We start from the raw sequence: 6,606 nt of genomic DNA, 5'->3' as shown, positions 1-6,606 counted from the left end.
CCCTTCAACTTTAACTCCACCCTCCAACTCCACCCTCCAACTTTAACTCCACCCTCCAACTCCACCCTTCAACTTTAACTCCACCCTCCAACTCCACCCTCCAACTTTAACTCCACCCTCCAACTTTAACTCCACCCCCCAACTCCACCCTCCAACTCAACCTTCCAATGTCACCCTCCAACTCCACCCTCCAACTTCCAACTCCACCCTCCAACTCCACCCTCCAACTCCACCCTCCAACTCCACCCTCCAACTCCACCCTCCAACTCCACCCTCCAACTCCACCCTCCAACTCCAACTCAACCTTCCAATGTCACCCTCCAACTCCACCCTCCAACTCCACCCTCCAACTCCACCCTCCAACTCCAGCCTCCAACTCCAGCCTCCAACTCCAACTCCACCCTCCAGCTCCACCCTCCAACTCCAACTTCACCCTCCAACTCCACCCTCCAACTCCACCCTCCAACTCCACCCTCCAACTCCACCCTCCAACTCCACCCTCCAACCTCCAACTCCACCCTCCAACTCAAACTCCACCCTCCACCCTCCAACTCCACCCTCCAACTCCACCCTCCAACTCCACCCTCCAACTCCACCCTCCAACTCCACCTTCCAACTCCACCTTCCAACTCCACCCTCCAACTCCACCCTCCAACTCCACCCTCCAACTCCACCCTCCAACTCCACCCTCCAACTCCACCCTCCAACTCCACCCTCAAACTCCACCCTCCAACTTTAACTCCACCCTCCAACTCCACCCTCCAACTTTAACTCCACCCTCCAACTCCACCCTTCAACTTTAACTCCACCCTCCAACTCCACCCTCCAACTTAACTCCACCCTCCAACTCCACCCTCCAACTTTAACTCCACCCTCCAACTCCACCCTCCAACTTTAACTCCACCCTCCAACTCCACCCTCCAACTTTAACTCCACCCTCCAACTTTAACTCCACCCTCCAACTTTAACTCCACCCTCCAACTTTAACTCCACCCTCCAACTTTAACTCCACCCTCCAACTCCACCCTCCAACTCCACCCTCCAACTCCACCCTCCAACTCCACCCTCCAACTCCACCCTCCAACTCCACCCTCCAACTCCACCCTCCAACTCCACCCTCCAACTTTAACTCCACCCTCCAACTCCACCCTCCAACTTTAACTCCACCCTCCAACTCCACCCTCCAACTTTAACTCCACCCTCCAACTCCACCCTCCAACCTTAACTCCACCCTCCAACTCCACCCTCCAACTTTAACTCCACCCTCCAACTCCACCCTCCAACTTTAACTCCACCCTCCAACTTTAACTCCACCCTCCAACTCCACCCTCCAACTTTAACTCCACCCTCCAACTCCACCCTCCAACTCCACCCTCCAACTGTAACTCCACCCTCCAACTGTAACTCCACCCTCCAACTCCACCCTCCAACTGTAACTCCACCCTCCAACTGTAACTCCACCCTCCAACTGTAACTCCACCCTCCAACTGTAACTCCACCCTCCAACTGTAACTCCACCCTCCAACTGTAACTCCACCCTCCAACTCCACCCTCCACCCTCCAACTCCACCCTCCAACTCCAATTCCACCCTCCAACTTTAACTCCACCCTCCAACTCCACCCTCCAACTCCACCCTCCAACTCCACCCTCCAACTCCACCCTCCAACTCCACCCTCCAACTCCACCCTCCAACTCCACCCTCCACCCTCCAACTCCACCCTCCAACTCCACCCTCCAACTCCACCCTCCAACTCCACCCTCCAACTCCACCCTCCAACTCCACCCTCCAACTCCACCCTCCAACTTTAACTCCACCCTCCAACTCCACCCTCCAACTCCACCCTTCAACTTTAACTCCACCCTCCAACTCCACCCTCCAACTTTAACTCCACCCTCCAACTTTAACTCCACCCCCCAACTCCACCCTCCAACTCAACCTTCCAATGTCACCCTCCAACTCCACCCTCCAACTTCCAACTCCACCCTCCAACTCCACCCTCCAACTCCACCCTCCAACTCCACCCTCCAACTCCACCCTCCAACTCCACCCTCCAACTCCACCCTCCAACTCCAACTCAACCTTCCAATGTCACCCTCCAACTCCACCCTCCAACTCCAACTCAACCTTCCAATGTCACCCTCCAACTCCACCCTCCAACTCCACCCTCCAACTCCACCCTCCAACTCCACCCTCCAACTCCAACTCAACCTTCCAATGTCACCCTCCAACTCCACCCTCCAACTCCACCCTCCAACTCCACCCTCCAACTCCACCTTCCAACTCCACCCTCCAACTCCACCCTCCAACTTTAACTCCACCCTCCAACTCCACCCTCCAACTTTAACTCCACCCTCCAACTTTAACTCCACCCTCAAACTTTAACTCCACCCCCCAACTCCACCCTCCAACTCAACCTTCCAATGTCACCCTTCAACTCCACCCTCCAACTTCCAACTCCACCCTCCAACTCCACCCTCCAACTCCACCCTCCAACTCCACCCTCCAACACCACCCTCCAACTCCACCCTCCAACTCCACCCTCCAACTCCACCCTCCAACTCCAACTCAACCTTCCAATGTCACCCTCCAACTCCACCCTCCAACTTTAACTCCACCCTCCAACTCCACCCTCCAACTTAACTCCACCCTCCAACTCCACCCTTCAACTTTAACTCCACCCTCCAACTCCACCCTCCAACTTTAACTCCACCCTCCAACTTTAACTCCACCCCCCAACTCCACCCTCCAACTCAACCTTCCAATGTCACCCTCCAACTCCACCCTCCAACTTCCAACTCCACCCTCCAACTCCACCCTCCAACTCCACCCTCCAACTCCACCCTCCAACTCCACCCTCCAACTTTGACTCCACCCTCCAACTCCACCCTCCAACTTTAACTCCACCCTCCAACTCCACCCTTCAACTTTAACTCCACCCTCCAACTCCACCCTCCAACTTTAACTCCACCCTCCAACTCCACCCTTCAACTTTAACTCCACCCTCCAACTCCACCCTCCAACTTTAACTCCACCCTCCAACTTTAACTCCACCCCCAACTCCACCCTCCAACTCAACCTTCCAATGTCACCCTCCAACTCCACCCTCCAACCTCCAACCCCACCCTCCAACTCCACCCTCCAACTCCACCCTCCAACTCCACCCTCCAACTCCACCCTCCAACTCCACCCTCCAACTCCACCCTCCAACTCCACCCTCCAACTTTAACTCCACCCTCCAACTTTAACTCCACCCTCCAACTCCACCCTCCAACTTTTACTCCACCCTCCAACTCCACCCTCCAACTTTAACTCCACCCTCCAACTTTAACTCCACCCTCCAACTCCACCCTCCAACTTTTACTTCACCCTCCAACTCCACCCTCCAACTTTAACTCCACCCTCCAACTCCACCCTCCTACTTTGACTCCACCCTCCAACACCACCCTCCAACTTTAACTCCACCCTCCAACTCCACCCTCCAACTTTAACTCCACCCTCCAACTTTAACTCCACCCTCCAACTCCACCCTCCAACTTTAACTCCACCCTCCTACTTCACCCTCCAACTTTAACTCCACCCTCCAACTCCACCCTCCAACTTTAACTCCACCCTCCACCTCCACCCTCCAACTTTAACTCCACCCTCCACCTCCACCCTCCAACTTTAACTCCACCCTCCACCTCCACCCTCCAACTTTAACTCCACCCTCCACCTCCACCCTCCAACTTTAACTCCACCCTCCAACTTTAACTCCACCCTCCAACTTTAACTCCACCCTCCAACTCCGCCCTCCAACTCCACCCTCCACCTCCACCCTCCAACTTTAACTCCACCCTCCAACTTTAACTCCACCCTCCAACTTTAACTCCACCCTCCAACTCCACCCTCCAACTTTAACTCCACCCTCCTACTTCACCCTCCAACTTTAACTCCACCCTCCAACTCCACCCTCCAACTTTAACTCCACCCTCCACCTCCACCCTCCAACTTTAACTCCACCCTCCACCTCCACCCTCCAACTTTAACTCCACCCTCCAACTTTAACTCCACCCTCCAACTTTAACTCCACCCTCCAACTCCGCCCTCCAACTCCACCCTCCACCTCCACCCTCCACCTCCACCCTCCAACTTTAACTTCACCCTCCAGCTTCACCCTCCAACTTCACCCTCCAACTTCACCCTCCAACTTCACCCTCCAACTTCACCCTCCAACTTCACCCTCCAACTTCACCCTCCAACTTCACCCTCCAACTTCAAATAATAATAATAATAACGAGCTTATAGAGCGCTCAGTAATGCCATCACGGCGTGTCCCCGCGCTGAAGCTGTCATTGGAACAGCAGACAAGCCCAGGAACTATGCAGTATATAGATGTGTTTTAAGCAAAGCCCTAAACCGCGTTTCACTGCTCTCCAGTCTCATAGCAGGGGGAAGTTTGTTCCATTGTTGAGCTGCTTGGAGCGCAAAGGAGCGTCCACCCATTCTAGCCTTCCTAATCCTGGGGACTGTCAGCAGTCCGGTACCCTCCGAACGGAGGGTCCTAGTTGGTTCATATCGGCTGTGACTAGATCCTTTAGGTAAGTCGGTGACCTGTCCCAGACGATACGGTGACAGAAGAGGAGGCACTTAAACAGCACACGCTTCTTCACAGGCAGCCAATGAAGCGCATCCGGCGCCATTTTCGAGCTGGCTCTCCTGGGTCTTCTTAACACCAGTCTGGCGGCGGAGTTCTGTATGACTTGTAGGCGACCTATGCTGCCCTCGGTTGCCCCAAGGAACAGGATGTTGCCATAATCTAACCGCGAGGTCACCAGTGCCTGCGTTAGTGTCCTTCTGGCCGATAAAGGGAGGAGGTCTAAAATTTTGTTTAGGGTCTTTAGTACTCCAAAACATTTGCCCACAAGACGCCTTATTTGGCCATCATATGAGAGAGCGGGATTCATCCAGATTCCTAAATTCTTAGCCTCCTGACATGGTATGGGGGTGGGGCCCAGACATGAAGGCCACCACTCAGCCGACCAGTTTTCGCTTTTACCCCCTACCACCAGCACCTCTGTTTTAGAGCCATTGAGTTTTAAACAATGGGCATCCATCCACTCTGCTAGTGCCTGCATACAGGATTTAAAGTTGTTAGGGGTGTTGGAGGTGTTCTGCGATAGGGAGATCAGCAGCTGGGTGTCGTCAGCGTACGACACCAATTCCACCCCAAAAGAATGTACAACTTTCGCCAGGGAGGCCATGTATAGGTTAAAAAGAGTGGGGCTCAGAGCTGAGCCCTGAGGCACTCCCTGGTCTAGTGACATCTCCACTGAGCGGCATGTCCCTTGCTGTACCTGGAAACATCTTTCCGTCAGAAACGATTGCAACCAGCACAGCGCAGGACCAACGACCCCGGCTTCGTTCAGACACCGTAGCAGGATGGAATGTGCTACGGTGTCAAAAGCCGCACTTAGGTCGAGCATGATCAAGGCCATAGTATGCCCTGCATCTGCCCCTGCTCTTAAAGTCTCAGTGGCTCGTAGGAGGGCCGTCTCCGTGGAGTAGCCCGCCCTAAATCCTGATTGTGAGGGATGGAGTAAATTCCATTTTTCCAGGTGCTCTGTGAGCTGAGCGTTAACCACCTTCTCAGCCACCTTCGCCACGTACAGCAATAAGGAAATAGGTCTAAGGTTTTCTAGCACCTCCAAGCTTACATTCGGTTTTTTCCTTATTGGCAGTACTATGGCCTTCTTCCACTCTGTCGGGACCTGTTGAGTGGAAAAGGAGGTTTGTAGGACGTGTCTGATGTGAGGTTCCAGGGCTGTCAGGCCCTCTGAGATGACCCAGGCCGGAGCCGGATCATTAGGGGAGCCAGATTTCACACTTCAACATATCTTTATTAGCTTGTCAGCTGCGGGGACATCGAAAGTTAGTAGTGAGGAATCAGGGGCTGCCTGTGAGCTGTCTGCTATAAAATCTATACCCTTATCTGGTTGTTGAGAGAAGGAAGCGTAAATCTTTTTGACTTTACTGGAGAAAAAGTCGGCGACTTTATTGCATCCCTCCTTGGAGGTCTTTGTAGGGGTATTAGAGCTAGAGACTAAAGATATTTCTTTATAAATTTTGAACAATTCTCGCGAGGAGCACTCGGCATCCTCAATACGAGTCTGAAAGTATTTGGCTTTTGCTCTACGCACCGCATACTGATAGCTCCGGTGTGCTGAGCTATAACTGTTTTTTGCTTGTTCACTCGGGTTCCTTCTCCAGCTCCTTTCAAGCTTTTTGCAGTTAGATTTTATTTGCTGGAGTTCGGTAGTGAACCATGGGGCAGTACGTTGTCTGCCTTCTCTGGCTTTACCCTTGCACATGGGAGCTAGCTCATCCAAGGTGGCAGTTACAAGTAGATTAAATTCCTTGTTCGCCTGATCACTATCCGTGGAACGTAATGGTTGTGCTTTCTGGATGGCGTCTATAAAGTTTTCTTTGAAGTATTGTCTCCATTTGCGTTTCATAGTATTTCCTTTTCCATTGTCAATAGTCTTAGCAGTCTGGTAAAAACACTGAAAAGGGACCAGGAAGTGGTCAGTCCAAGGGAGCTGACAAGGGGTGAGTACTTTTATCATAT

This window comes from Lissotriton vulgaris, chromosome 3_1 (genome assembly GCF_964263255.1).
Source record: "Lissotriton vulgaris chromosome 3_1, aLisVul1.2, whole genome shotgun sequence".
In the NCBI taxonomy this organism is placed as follows: Eukaryota; Metazoa; Chordata; class Amphibia; order Caudata; family Salamandridae; genus Lissotriton; species Lissotriton vulgaris.
This window is presented reverse-complemented; position numbering follows the sequence as displayed.